At 39.3% G+C, this 16,256-nt stretch overlaps 1 protein-coding gene across 1 annotated transcript in view; it reads right to left on the bottom strand.

Moving 5' to 3' along the window:
* The window catches only part of dagla (diacylglycerol lipase, alpha), a 29,749-nt gene extending 17,432 nt beyond the window's left edge, over positions 1-12,317 (bottom strand). The window contains exon 1 of the mRNA XM_026320253.2: positions 11,347-12,317. The gene's annotated coding sequence lies outside the window, so the exon portion shown is untranslated. The remainder of the gene's footprint in view (positions 1-11,346) is intronic.
* Positions 12,318-16,256: the final 3,939 nt, after the last annotated feature.

The following is a 16,256-nucleotide window of genomic DNA, read 5'->3' as shown; positions in this document are numbered from 1 at the left end:
CTAACAAGGGAAATAATCTGAAAATAAAATTCTTGTGCAGAGAATATACAGCTCTTTGTTTATACTTGACCAGGAATCCACCTAATTACCTGTGCCTTTGGGAAAAAAGAAGGAAGAAAGATAAAAACATTCACAGGAATTGTGCTACCACCTACGTAGCTCTCAGTAGGGATGTGTAGAGTACTACAGAAAAACACTGGCATTTCCTCAGTGCAGATCTGGTGAAGTGTCTTTTACAGACCCTTTTCTACACTGTTACCACACACACAGAAACACTGGAGAGTCTGTTGTCAGAACAGATTCCTATGGCCCCCAGGGTTATCTGGACTTTTAATGGAACTTTTAACTTGTAACAAACTCCCAATCCAGGAGCTTGGCACTTGCTAAATAGAAGTTTTATCCCAGCTTCAAGCAAAGTCTAGAAATATCTCAAATCATATTAAATATCAGATTTTTATATCCCTAATGCTGAGCCATATGCCAGTTCCCTGCTTTATTCTCCAAGTGGCTGGTTATTGAGCCTAGACACCTGCACTGATTTGCATTCTGTCTGAATACAGATCAAACGTTTCTACTATTATCTGGGACCAACATGAAATATGAAATATTTTTTAGTAGGATTGCGACTGTGAGGTCTATCTTTTGTTTTAGAATATCGCAGTGATTTTGCACGCATTTACTTGGAGATTTGTTTACTGTTAAACATGTGCGAGATCAGGTTTGTCTGGTACTGTGATTCCTGATTTACATATTTCAGACATTTAGACTGTTTAGATATTTAGTGCAAATATATATTTGCACCTGTAGACCTGATGAAGCCAACCACATGTCAGGTGTTAGATACATAAAAAAAACTTATATAATAAAAATAAAATAAAAATATTTTGATTTATGTAGAGAGTGAATTTACAAGGCGGCTGGAAAATAAACCAAATTTACAAATGTGCTCCATGTTCCAGGTAATTACAGTTTGTGTTGGTGACTAAATGGACAAGTTGCTGTACATTGTAGTATGGCATAATATCAAAAACATGATTAATTTGTCTACATCTGATTATATCTGTTTTTTGTAAAAAAGTGTACTACTCTGTTAAATAAGAAAAGATTAAAGGTGCACCAAGTTCGTTTTGATCACGAGTATAGCTGTGCAGCAATGCTTATATGACTGGGTCGCTGTTTTATTTCCTTTCATCACTTACTGAGTGCAGTCATTTGCACAAGTACAGGAGTGAAATAAAACACATTACTGCCAGTTTATTTTTTTTATTTTTTTTTTTAAAACGGCACTTCAATGATCTATGGGTTGTAATAACGTGCTAATGAACACAGCACCATCTAAGACACAAAGATCAATATAAAAAAATTTTAAAAAGGCTTCATGGATACACACCATGTGCTTTGTTGAGCAACAATGCATATAAACAGGTACAGCGACTGCTCTTGTGTAGTATTGAGCTGGAAATGTTGGCTTTTTATGTGCATATGCACCATGAGCCTGGTTGGGCCTTAAGTCAAAATAACAAGGACATGACATAATTCTCTATTTTCAGTTGAGCAGAAGAAATGACTGGTGGAACTATTTGTGCTTAGTCAATTACCTTCAAGCAGACATGCATTACTTATCTGATTGTGAAATGCCTTCTTTGACTGCTTGACAATTTACATTGCGTAGTGAAGAGGTCCCATTATACAACAGAACATTAACCCTAACCCTTAATGCCCATCTCCCAACACTGGACACGTCTAGACCACCACCATCACTGACAAACAACAAGAAAATACATGCTCAGTATGTAGCTGCAAAGTTGAATCCCCACACACAAAAGATTTGTGAAAATGGTATTGACTGTAAGCCTGCCAATTTTTTTTTTTTTTGTTTGCGCTCTCTCATGCATCTCTGTTTTCAGATACGTGTATGAAAACAGGTACATACCACTCTAATCCCTACATACAGTACACCAAGGCTGTCACATCCAGATGGTGGAAGTTCAGTAGAGAATATCCTTGATTTCTGTGAATAACTGACCATACGGACGTAACAAGACACAAAGAAACTGATTTCATCGAGTGGGTACAAAAAGGACTATTTATGCCAATTTATTTCTTCATTGTTTTAGTCACCAAAAAAAAGTGTTTTTCCAGGAAGTGAGCTTTTGGCAAGTGACTACAACTAACTAACTGCATCAAACCAGAGAGGTCAAAACATGAGCAGTGGAGTGACGCTATGCTTCCAATCAAAGCACTGCAACAGGTGATTCCACTGACTGGCACACCTTCAACCAAACAGGACAGACAACACAGTGACACCAGCTGCTACCAGGCTTGGTTCTAAAACAAAAACGAATCTTCTTTCACAGCAAATGGTGTGACACCTTAATATAGTGCTTGGGTACTTTCCGTGAATATTCATACAATTGAGGCAATGAAAAGAAAAGGAACAAACCAAGCCTAAAAGCCAAAATTCAGAAGAGACTAAGAATTAAGGCATGTATATACGACAACTCTTGACCTACACATTCCAACTCTTAAAGTTTATCCTATGTGGCTCCTCTGCTTTGAGGTAATGCAGGAGAGTGAAATAAACATGGGCATGTGAATAGGTTCATGTGACTGAAGTCACCTTTCAACTACTTGTAAAACTCTATCTAGGTTGAAATAACATTAAAGAGGACAGTGGAAGGAGGGAGGTAGGAAAAAGAGGGGGAAAGAAATAAGGCAACATATGAACTCCCCTCAAATCTCATTGAGGCCAAAACAATCAGGCCAATGAAATCAAGAAAATCACTTAAATGCAGAAGGGGCACAGCAGATCACAAGGGACACAGTTATCAGCCCTCTACTGCAGGCTTGTTGATTACGAGATGCCTGAAACTCAGCAGGGACTTCCACAGTGGAAAAAACATTATGACAAAATTACACAATCGCATTTCCAGTTGTAAATAAAAACTGAATGAAATATTTTTGGAACCGTACAAAAATAAGATGTTTAAATAAACATATTTTCTATGTTTTGGCTCAGATGATCTGAATTTGAACACAGTCCGTCATTGCACACACAAATGCAATATACACATGTGGGTGTGTTTGTGTGTATACTGTACATATAGAAATAAAATGAATTTAAGTCAGACTGAAATGACAAAACTGTCCTGTGGTCTGAGTTATTGACACCACATCCTCCAGGCTAAATTGCAGAGGCTTGTTAACAGCACACAGTTCAAAAGCCAGCATCCAAGATGGTTATGAGGTTGGTGGTTTGATCCCTCGCTTCACTAGTCCACACATCAAGATGTCCTTGGGCAAGACACTGAACCCTAGGTTTCCCTTGGTGGCTCTTCCAACAGCGTATGAGTCTGCAAGTGACTGTGGGTGCGAACAGGCAAATAGTGTAAAAGTGCTTTGAGTGCACTTAAGTGTAAAAAAGCGCTCTACAAGTATAAGACCATCTACCGTTTACCATGATGATATTGGGGTAATCTGTCCACACATCACATAACTTGCTCGTGGAACAACATGTGCAGGTCCATATGCTGCTATACAAGTGACACATATTTTAGTGAAGGCCTGGCTTATTTCAGTAAATGCCAAATAACATTCTGCATATAATACAACAGCAATGATTTACTTGATAAAACAGTCAGGGTGCCAGATGTGTCACCTATTAAAGACATTTACTACATTATGAAGGGCAAATACAACAAAAGAGTCCCTGGGCTGTTCAACAGCTGAAATCCTGTATCCAGCAAGAATGGGAAAACATTTCAATTTCAAAACTAGAGAAAACGGGCTCCTTGAGCTAGAGGAGCAAGAATGGTGATAAGAGAGGTGATGCAACCCAATGGTAAACATTCCCCTGTCCCAGCTTTTTTTAAAAATGTAACTTGTGTTGAAAATGAGCACATATTTTTCAAAAACAAACCAAGCATATCTGTTTCAACATCTGATATGCTGTCTTTGTTTTGTTTATATTAAATCATGTATTTTAAACAGTTGGCAGATCATTGCTAATTTACACAGCATTCCAGCTTTTTTTGGAACTGGGGCTGTTCTGAAAGAGATTAGAAAACAACTGGACATCTTTTTTTATCGTGCACTCAATAGTTAGTTCAGGTAAAAGTAAAAGTAAAAAAATCTTATTAAGTAGATTCAGTTCCTTCAATTCAAGTATCTATGACCTTTCTAAACTGCTGTTCTGTTCAGGGTCAGAGAAATGAAGACAAAGCCAGCATGCACCAGGGGATTTATGATTTCCAAATGCACCTTTTTAGTGGTTACTTCTTATTTTTTTTAAACAGTTGTCCCAATCCCAACTCCAAGGCACTGTTACCTAACCAGTTTTTAATCCTAACTAATGTGGCGATCAAATTAGACATCCTCAGGGAGAGCAATGGTTATCGCTCCAGTATCGTTTGCTTGAGTTTACAATTACATTCATTCACTCAGAACCAACTGTTTTATAATTTCAGAATCAAGAATTGGCTGACAGAGGGTGTATAATGTTTAGTTTATTATCTGAGTCCAGCTTGGAATGTACTAGATAAGGGCAGCTGTGTCCTACACATCAGATTTGAATATCACTTTTAAAGCATTTTAAAGTCAACCTTATCTCCTGCATGCAGTCCACCAGCCTGATGATCTTATAGCGTAGGCAGTCTACCAAGCTGCACAATGACATACACAAAATCCAGCTCATTATTCTTATAATCAGTTCTCTGACCTCCGGTGAGATCAGCTCTGCTCGCCTCATACTGATACTCCAGCCATCAGTACATGTCGCAACTCAACATCTTCACTAATAGCAGTTGGCTCCTCAAGGGCTTTCCCATCCATCACCCGGGGGACATGGGCCTATTAGCGTTGCTGTTTGGTTTCTACTGTAGACACCAGCAGATGCATTTAGACTTCTTTTCAGTTAATCATAAAATGATTCATACTTCCATTACAACTAATTTTCTCTTCCAACAGAAAAGGATGAAACACTTTCTTAAGAGATTTACATTTACAGCTCATCTAAAAAGAATCACACCAAAGAGTCGCATGGTTTTCAGAAAAATATGGCTTGGTTGTGATAAAAGGAACAACATATCTGAAAAGTATATACACATCCATTGAAGATGTATATCAGTTGCATAAGTGGGTTTCAACAGCAAATTGTTAAGGTGTTAATTCCTCACTGGACGGACACACACACACACACATGCATGCACACACACACACGCACACACACACGCACACGCGCGCGCACACACACACACACACACACACACACACACACACACACACAAAACAACACTTAGATGACCAAGTCAACTTCAGTACATTTTAGTTTAAATTTAGTTAAATCATATTTTCATTCTGCAAAGTATGGTCTACATACACAATGTGCCACTGTTCTGACTGTGGTTACTGAATGCGAATACATAACATGTTGGCTCAGACACTAATTGACTGTGTAACTGAACAGGTCTCAGCTACAGTTTCGTTATTTCTGTGGTTTTGTATTCAACTAATATATGATTGGCTTATATAACTAAAGGGACACCTTATTTTTCTTGGTGAGGATGTACAGTCAAGATAAAAGCAAATACCAAATCAACCCCTTACTGATACTGAGAGAACAGCAGAGAGGTTCCCAATGTTATTATTATTGAATTTTTTTTATTTATTTTTTTTAAAAAGGCTATATTTTTAAACCTACTTCAGCAACTAATTCATTTTGTTCCAGCACCTGTAACTGGCACACACCACACATTCTGCTGAGTTTTTGACCAAAGATCAAAAGATCACCTCAATGTCTAAAACCTGACCTTCAGGGCATCACTACTACACAGGCAGCTCCAGTTTGAGCTGCTGCTCCTGACTACTACGATATGCTGTGTGCAGAAAGCACACAGCATGAGTCATGCAAACTCTCGAATCTCATCCTGATCTAGCGACACCCTCTGAATCCAAATGACATGTGTTTTGTGAAAAGACTGTGACATATTCCTACATGCAAGCAATGCTTTTGTGCTTCACCCACTGTGCTCTTGTGTGCCAGGCCCAGGCCTGTACCCATGTGATGCTACAACAATGACAGGGCTCCCCGTCCGTCATTATGTCAGTGTCTTTGACACAGATGTACTAAAACAAACAGGATGCGGACTTTCAACTCAGAAATGTTTAACTCATAATGGCAGCGTTTGAATAATCTGACACATCTAAGACACATGCAACAACCTACCGAAATCTATAAAAATATTATTTTTACTTACACAGGACTGGTAGGTACTAAAAATCCAGATCTGTAATCTCTCCGTCCAGTTGGCATACATTCACATCCAAACCTGCTAATAAAAAGTGAATGTTAACACTCACCTGGTCTCACTGTTTGAACAATGACACAGAACACTGTCAGTAACTCACCCTTGAAGCGGAGCCAGATATAGGACCTAATGCTAAGATCTACACAAACAGCAAACATCCCCATCTGAGCTCAGCACTAACATAATGAAAGACAAGGAGCTCCTTGTTGTACGCTCACAGACAGCAAGTTGATCTGGAACGACTGGAAGCAGGTGCTTTAGTACCCCACTCTTCCATCTCGCTCACAGTGGAGTCTGCTGCAGCAACAGCAGCATCAAGCCAAGCTGTGGAAAACAGCCTGTTGGTTACAGCCTCTTTATTTTCTATCACATTCTCTTACTGTGTAACCTCTCCATCTATCACCACTCCAATGAGCTTCAAGAAGAACATGTACTTTGTGTAGCAAGTATATCTATACACACACACACACACACACACGAGATCTGAGCTTCCAAACTGGTTTGAAAACAAACAGTGAGAAATACTAACCCATATAGAGAAATACAACTCCAAGGTCATGCTAACGATTAATATGTCACTGAAAGATGACAGTCACAAAGCTCACTTTGCTATCAGAATAATGAAAAGCAGCTCTACTACTTTTAAACAGATCAGTTCAACTCTAAACCTAGAAAATCTTAATACAAAGCTTATGTTTCCTCTTGTTAAAGCTGCAGCAAACCTGACTTCTGTACAATGGATTCCAAAACTGGCCAGTTTTAATGTTGGAAAAACTGTCAAAACACTCCTCATAAACCTCTTAAAGTCATCCAGAATCATCTTAGAATTTTCCAAATACATTTCCTCAACTGGTAAATCCATGGCACTGAGCATACACATGGACAGCAGATGGCTGGATTTTGCTGTAAAAACTTGCCATCAGCAGAATCCATTTCAAAGACAGGCACCTTTCAGGCTGTTTCATTATCAAAAGACACATTTTTAAAGCAAGATACATAGTGGTACAGTCTCAGCAGGTGCTCTTTCACAGGTATTTACTTTTAGCTACTAAAACAACAGGCCCGTGACTGAAATATGGAAGTCAGCTGTAGCCATGCTCTATGTATTATTCCAAACCACCATGAAACGTTGTTCCCGATGCTCAGCTGAGTGACAAAATGGGCATGCTCTGCTGCACTGAGCATGCACTTTATAAATACATTTTTCCTGAGAAATTATGGCTATCATTTACATTGGTGAGTGACTTCCAGCTCCTCTTCAGTAATCACACTGGATCAAAATGTTTTGACGTAAAATTTGAGTTGTGTGTCTCCTGACAATATGTTTGTGTTGCTGTGTTAATCAAATAACAGTAAAGTTCCAGTACTGATCTACAAACCCGCCCTGAAATTTCACTCATGTGTACCCTGCAGATATAAAACACTTAATTAGTAAGGGCCTGATTCCATCTCTTGTTCTAAGTTCAACCTAATTATGCACATATAACTTTTCACACATTTATATGTCAGTATGGCATACACCAACTTTCAAAAGATCTATGTAAGCTCAGGTATACCCAACAAAAAAGGTGAACTGAGGATACTCCAGTGTTCGCTGAATGTGTCTGAGATTCAATGCAGCTTATTTAGTTTCTGCAGCACTTCTGAATGTCCTGTGCCTCTGAACGTAGACACTCATGGGCTGCTTTTATTTGTTGAATGAAAAATAAAAATATCTTTTACAATAGCTAAGAATATCTATATCGCTTTCAAGACAGGAATGACTCACAATATTGTAATCATTATTCAACTAGTGCACAATTAGCTGAAATATTGCTAAGGTAAACCCTAAAAGGCATCAAGGTATGCAGTGACATCCCCATCTACTGAGAATGCCGAGGTTACATCGGGTTGGCATGATGGTGCAACTGCAGCAGTCCCAAATCTCTCGATCTCCTGTGCCTTCCGCTCTGTCATCCATCTGTTCCGGCGTGTCTCTTTTTCGGCCTGGGTCAGTGTTACACTCTGCTCAGACTGAGATTGTGTCCAGCATTTGTTACATCCCTGGCTCTGCTCCTGCTGTCTCTCCACATTCTGTCACAGTACAGAAATATTTAATCTATCCTAAAGACTCTTACCCTGTCCTATCTCCATCTCACCCTCTGCATTTCTCATCTTCTGTCTTCCCATCTTCATGCTCTCTCTCCTTATTCGCCTTCTACCCACACACTCATTCAGCGTCCACATTTTAGAGGACATTTATAAGCGTGAAACCGAGCATGTGCATCTGCACCATTTTCAGTGCAGAGGAAACCTACATTTACTCCTCTAGCCTTCCCCTGTCCCTACCCTCGTCCTTATCTAGCTAATCCAGATTCTGGTTTTGGTTTCGTGTTGCTCGTCTTTTTTTAGACTGAAAGCCATGTGCCACTCACTCCTACTCTCCCTCTGCCTCTTTCTCCATCTTTTTCTCCCACTGCCACCCACTCAATCCCTTTCACCTCTTCCCACTCCAATTTCTCTTCTTTTGGTTGATGTGATAGTATGTGCACTGCAGACTGCACATGTGTGTGTGTTATGTGTACATGTGTGTGTTTGTGTGGGGTGGTAACATATGTGCTCTGCCAACCTGTCTGTGGCTTGCTGCCATAAAACATGTACATATCTGTTTGTCAATGTATTGGGTCAGATGGGGAAAACAAGTGCAGCATTTTTTGTCCATGCAATACATTACTACAGCCATAGGTTTTCAGCAGTGTTCTGAATGTGTTGTCATACATTAAACTGGTGTTTTTCACACATTTGTATTGAACAGTTGTCTATTAATGGCTTTGCTGCAGAATCACATGATTTCAATTCTGCAGCGTATAGATTTTGCACTACATGCAGATCTGTCTGTGATGAGACACACACAACATCAATCAATCAATCAATATGATCAATTCCACCTTACGGATATTGTCACACCGATGCCCTTTTAGTCATGTTAAAAAGAGCAGGTCTAAAATTAAAGTGCACGCTATCACAATGAAATCTCCACAAGATATAGGGGAAGACCTCACATGCACCAGATATAACAGGATATTATCAACTGCAAACTCAAAAATATTAATCACCTTGTTATCTTCATGAACTTCAGGTCTGACAACTACATATGCAGAGCTTAAAGGAACTCATTTTCTACTGTTTTCCCAAAATTTTGCTATAGTGTACAATGTACTGCTTCTTGATACTATTTCACATTATACAATAGGCCTATTGAAGGAGTATCTGCACACTGACAACAACATGAATTAATTTTTTAAAGGCTTGTCACAAAATACTTGCAAATTAGAATGAATTGTATATCTGGGCTGAATATTTAGAGTTTAACTAAATATATTTTGTTTCCCCTCACATAGCTTCAAAATATGTTCAGTGTTAGTCCATGATAATTCTACTTTAAATATTCATTTCCTACATGGCATTGATTGAGACATGAAAGTGCATACGTCAGTGGGGGTTTATGGATTCTGCAGCTTCACACACATAAAACCATGCATTTACCTTATATATTTCATTTAAATATATAAGATGGAGAAGGAAAATTATTCATTAGACATTCACAGAATAAGCTGGATTTTGATCTAGGAAATTATAATATATGAAAAAAGGATAAAGACTGAAAAATACAAAACTATAGGCAGTAATGCCATATAGCACAGTCCAAACCTTCCGTTTTAAGTAGTGCCTGAAGGTCTATAATTACACCTTAATATATGGACAAGGTATAGTCATGTTATATTCCACTCCCTGCTGAGCAACTATCAAAAAGCAACAAATTTGAGGGTGTTCTGCACCACTACATCATACCCGTTTTGTATGATGTCTTTTACACAACCTTACTATTTTGGATGTGAATTCTAACCATCCCTGCATTTGACATGCAAGACTAAATTTGTGCTGTCCCTATTCCCTGTGCTTACCTGCAGAATCCAAACAGATGCAACAAATCAGCCAGGACCCCTAGGAGGCACTTTGTTTCCACTAGGATGCCTCTGATGTAGAGCAAGTACAGTCTTTAAACACCCAGTGTAACCTTAAAAAGGGGGGAATTACTATATTTCTAAAGGATGCACTCTATGGTGTAGTGAGCCACGTTCCCCACTTTTTCCTAATTTTTCTTCTTTGAACACATTTCATAATTTTCTGAATAACTTCTGCTTTTTAAAGTCCTCAGAGGTGTTTGCTGGGCTTTTTAGGTCTGCCTGTCACTCTCAAACTGACACCTCTGGTCCTTTGTAGCGAAACACTGCCTAGTGAATGAAAGTGAAACTTTTCGCAGCATTAATAGAACGAAAATAGATAAGCACCATATCCACAACTAGAAGACTGAGGAAACTGTAAATTACTAGTCAGATATTCTCAGTGTGAATGATAAATAGGTGTGACATTCCTCTTACTGTGCCTGGTCCTATAAAAATAAATAAATAAACGGATCCATGCTATCTACTGCACAACAATTAGGTACTATATACTCATCAATTAGCTACTATATGAGCAGAAAAACCACCAACACTAGTGATATAGTCTGTCAGTTTACTCAAAATGACTGGGGTTTGGGCAGTTGACTTCAATTAGACTAGGAAACTATCAATGGATCCCTGTAGCTGGACTGGCATTTGTTGTTATTTTCAGAACAAGGCTGAAAAATAAAGGAGAAATAAACAATAATAATTTATTTAAAAACTCCGCTGAAGCTAGCTGCATCCCTATGTGTTGATATGAGCAGCAGCATCCTGATGTGTGATTCCAACAAGTAGATCAGCAGCAGCGGCACTACAGTGTCTGATCTCTGTCATCAGGACAGCTTTAGAGGTGGCATCCTGCGGGCCTAGTTTAGAGAGATGTGGCCTAAGAACCAGCACTAAAACACGGGCTAAAAAAGCCGGGTCATAGCAGCCGAGCCGAGCCGAGCCGAGCCGAGCCGCGGCGGGCTGGCGGCACTGCATGTGCATAGCTTAGCTAAAGGTACTTTACCAGTTAGATTACTCGGTCTCCCCAGCAGGCATCTGCAGCTCACCTGTATTTTGACGATGCCTTGCCAAGACCCAGTGCATCGGTTCTTCTCGCTCTCCCATATCCTTCCGACTGGCGACCCGCCTCAGCCTCGCTCTCCCCGACACCGGCTCAGGGTTGGAGGGGATGAATTCATAAATGTCGACGGAATTATAATAACAGTACACACGCCATTACGCCAGGCGGATGAATGAACCCAGAGCCATCCAAGAGCCGCAGCTTCCCCTGTTATCTGCCGGCTGTCAGGCAAACCTGACACATGCCATCTAGGAGCGACAACTTTAAAATAATTACACGGTCGTTTTCAAACCACTGGAGACCAACGGCTTCTGGTAAACTGCAACACGTCGTCGGCTGTGGCAGTTCACTGAGTGCGGGTCTAACGCATGTCCCACCCGTCGGAGCTCGGCGTGATTATGTGTCTCCACAGAAGATAATAGTCCTTCTCGGGTTGGACCGGACAAGACGAGCCCTTCAGTTTTCACGCCGTGATCAGTAGCTTGTGTGTGCCATCAGCCGGACAACTCCCGAAATCCCACAACGGATAGCAGCTAAACGGAGCCAGCTTTTCCCGAGAAGATAACCCATCCCCTTGGGCACATTTTTTTTACGGAAGAAATACGTACAAACTGGCTATTCCCCTTCCGTGTTCGGCTACGCAAATCCCGTATACCGTTTGTTTACGCACACCTGACGCGTCTGAGTAAATAGCAGCCTGTACCACTTGGAGATCCTGCGGAGAAAGGGCGCCACTGGTGGTTTGTGAATATCAATGAATCAGCAAGTGCCCCAAAGAGAGCCTTGTTTTTCGAGAGGCTGCCACTGACTTCCCTTTTGTGAAGTCACCCTGAAAACCCCGGGACCAGTTTTTGACCAGTTGTTGTTATGTAGATGTAAAAATAGCATTGGAGAACGCGCATGTGCAGTTTAGTATTTACCCAAAGCAACGTACGTTACCACAGCGACGGAGGAGAGACGCAGTTAAAGCCAGAGGTTTACGGAAGATGAACATGAATTTTAAGGAACATTTTGATTAAATTTATGCAAACACAGGTTTAAAACTTTTTACCGTTTGTTTCCAATTCTTGCCTATGTTAACTTCTTCTTCTTATTATCATTATTATTATTATTGGCTTTTTTTTGTATCACATCATGACCCGACTCGAAACATCAAAATTTGTTTGGCTAATATGTATACTATATTAAATTGGCATAAAAGGGGAGTGGTTGATCAGATTTGATTCTGTATATATATTTTTTTACATATTTCACATCTCACCCCGTTCAGCATTTTTGTTTTTCATCAAATTCTGTTTTTCACCGCCAACTTCGTACTTTACCGATTATTATCTTGACATGCTACCCTCTTCTTTGGTTGACGTTTCTGGGCGTGGATTCATGAAGACATAGGCCTCCATTTAGACGCCATATCCGGCTTGTGAGGCGCGTCTCGGCTTCTATATATATATTGTTACATAGCTTGTTTGATAATCACTATAGACAAATGTCCCGATCACAAAATCTCTTAACTTTGTTCAAAGAGTAAAAAATTAAAAAAAAGGAATATTTTGACAAACAGGGCTTATCCACATTGAGCAGCCTAATATCCATCCAGTTTTATACAGTCTACATGTTTTACATATAGGCTATGTTAATTGGCATACCTATACAATTAAATTAACACTTTTTTTGCCCTCAATAAACTGTTGCACATACACTGTCACTGCAATGAATTCAGGCCATTGTGGTTTATTATTACATCTTTAATTAATGTGTACACTCCCCACACAGCAGTTTATAATCAATAAATTACACACACTGGATATTTTATTATTAGAATTAAATATTCAATTAGTTATATATTATTATTATTATATTATTCAATGTAGACCAATATATGTATGTGTACACAAATTCTTGCTGTGTTGGCTCTGTACTCTATTACATTGAATGAAACAATGCTAAAGGCTAAGCTCTGATTAGCATGAACAGTATACATTCTCTATCTGCCATTCTGCTCTTGGGCTGTCAGAAAATTTCAGGACTATATCAAAAGGTTAGGCTTCACAGACTGTCAACAATATGGACAACAACATTCAAACACACTCAAATTCCGATCCTATACAAAGCCTTTATTATACTTGATGATTGCTGAGATAATCAAGTAATGGGCTTTGCTTCACTGAACTAACCCTGGCCCTAATTCAGTGAATTCGGAATGTTTTTAAGGGTCTAAAACCCAGGATGTAATCAAAGAATAGCCTCCCCCTTTTTGAGAATCAGATGGTACATCCCATGCTCTCCTTCTCATTCTCCTCCCTCCTCCTGTCAGTGTCCTCCATCTCTTCGCTTTCTCTCATTTTGTTAAATTCAGGATATTCTGATTTCAGACACTGCTGTGGTTCCTGCTCCACCTGTTATTTTTTTTCTGCAGAGCTATTGGAGAGGTATGTAATGTCCATATTTTCTATCACCACATCACTATAAGATTTAATAGGCAGCATTTTTGTAAAGAAGTGTGTAGCCTACACTCTGTAAAGTGCAAGCTGCTATGATGCTTTCATTTCATTTCAGCTGTTTCTATTCTTCATTCTTTTTCCTCATTTGCATTTTCACAGATTTCCTTTATCGCAGTCACTGTAGTTAAGATTTCTCTCCTCCATCTTGTCCTCCATTTATAGCACATATGACTCATACAGTTCTAAAGAGAGAATGAAGAGCTAGACAGAGGAAGAGATTAAATCTTTAGTTTATTGCATCTGGACTAGGCATCAGTGGGAATCAAACAAGTAAAGATTCATTCCTTGACGATAAATAAGTTGTGCAGCTGCAACGCAATTCTTTTCCCTCCATTACTAATCTAACAAATTGTCCCATGAAAAAGCTTCACACAGGAAGCTGCAGTAACATTATGTCTTCATTGGAGCATTATGTCATGGCAGCTGTGACCAAAATAAATAATTCCCTGTCCCTCTAAGCATCGGAGCATTCCCCTCAATGTCATCTTTTTCCAAGGTCACATTTAAGGCCCCACTGCCACATGACGGCTTCATTGCTATACAGTGAATACAATAGCTAGTAAGGCCTGTTTCAGTATTTTTACACTTAACAGGGTAGATAACATGATGTTTTAGCCTAATTTAGAAGGATAATCTGGCTGTGTTTGTTTGCTGTTTTTTCTCAGTGAAGCAGCACAGAACAGTACTTATAAAGACTCCTGACTAGACCACACCTCTGTTCGAGTCCATGGAAGTCAAGGCCAAGTCCGGGGCTCCAGCACCCAAGGCAGCATCTAAAACAGAGAAGAAGGAGCCAGCAGCCCCACGTAAGACTGACCCTGCCCCTGCAGCCCCTGAGCCTGGGCATCCTCCTCCTCAGGATGGGGCAGCAGAAGGTGAAGCAGCAGCGGCAGGTGATGAGACTGCAGCATCTGGCACAGACTATTTGGAAAACCTGAAACCCTTTCTCCTTGGTGGTGCTGTTATTGCTGCAGGAGCCATCTTGTTGGGAATGTTGCTACTGGCAAGAAGAAAGTAAAATGAAATAAGTCTCTCAAATTACGGTATTTTATTGGGTGATGAGTTAGAACATCGTTCTCAATTGGTTCACAGACTATCATTGTATACATGGGGGGTGGGGAGTCGTGCACCTAATCTTTATTTTTCTTTATCTTTTTTTTTTTTGGCCTGCTTTCACTCAATAGTGAAGTGACTCATTCAAATTTAGATTAAGGCTGTATATGGAGCATAGTTACTCATAATACATGCATGAAGTTGCTTCAGTACTGCATCTGAACTGTAATAATTTCATAAAAAACTCCCACTGTAGACCTGAGCTTAAAGTCTAAACTAAAGGTGGCTTATTCAACTGCTTTATCTTATTTAATCCAGTGTGCACAAATATTGACATAAACGTGAAATATTTGTGTATTCTTGCAAAAGAAATAAGCTTGGTTCACTAAAAAGCTAAAGGTTTATGAAAAAATGTATTCATAATGGCCATTAACATTGTTCTTGGTATTATAAATTTTAAATATGACAATTACAAGAAAAAGCTTGAAAATAGCTGAGAATATACATTGTGATCGATTCCACATATTTTGGCTCAATTAACACCTAAATCAAAGGATTAAGTTTCTCTTTCTTCACAGTACCAGAATGAAGGACCAGTGTGCGTATATGAAAAAGAAAAAGAATGAAAGAAAAAAAGTCACAGTGCAATTAAAACAAAACCTTCTTTTCCAGAGACAGAAATATAAGCATGTAGTGCTGTAGGAACAGGGTGTAGGGAATTGTTGGAGATAAAACATGTACAGTATGTAGCAAAGAAGAATAGTGATTTCTTGCTGTAGAATAAGAACAAGTTTTCTTTTACTGTCAATTGATGTCACAAATCAATAACCTTTCATGTCTTACGCAACAGCCACAGTCATGCTGGTTCAATCTGTTTACTTCTTACAGTAGATACTTTGCTGTAGCAGGCTGAACAGCCATTAGTGTTGCAGTATCCAGTTTTAAGCCTGCTGCCAAAACACAGGAGTTGTTTCTTCACAGTGCTCCTTTTATGTGGCTTTAGGCAAAATTCTTGTTTTCAAAACCTCATTATTAAAGGAATGCAACTCTTGTAACAAAACAACATCATAATTTGCAGATACAGTGACAGTGGATTGTAGAATAACTACTGTTGTATAGTTTAAAGAGAAGTCACGATTTCATTGCACTCACCTGTACAGCTGTACTGTAAACAATGTTGTCCACTCACATGTAAAGCCCATGAAGATGTGCCTGTTACATAAGTAGATAGTAGAGACAGTGCTAACACACACCATTACTTATATATTTTTTACTTTTATTTGTGAGAGGATGTATGAATTTTACAACACATTACTAACACACACACATTCATATATATATA

The sequence above is a fragment of the Mastacembelus armatus genome, chromosome 3, assembly GCF_900324485.2.
Source record: "Mastacembelus armatus chromosome 3, fMasArm1.2, whole genome shotgun sequence".
NCBI classification, from domain to species: domain Eukaryota; kingdom Metazoa; phylum Chordata; class Actinopteri; order Synbranchiformes; family Mastacembelidae; genus Mastacembelus; species Mastacembelus armatus.
This window is presented reverse-complemented; position numbering and strand designations above follow the sequence as displayed.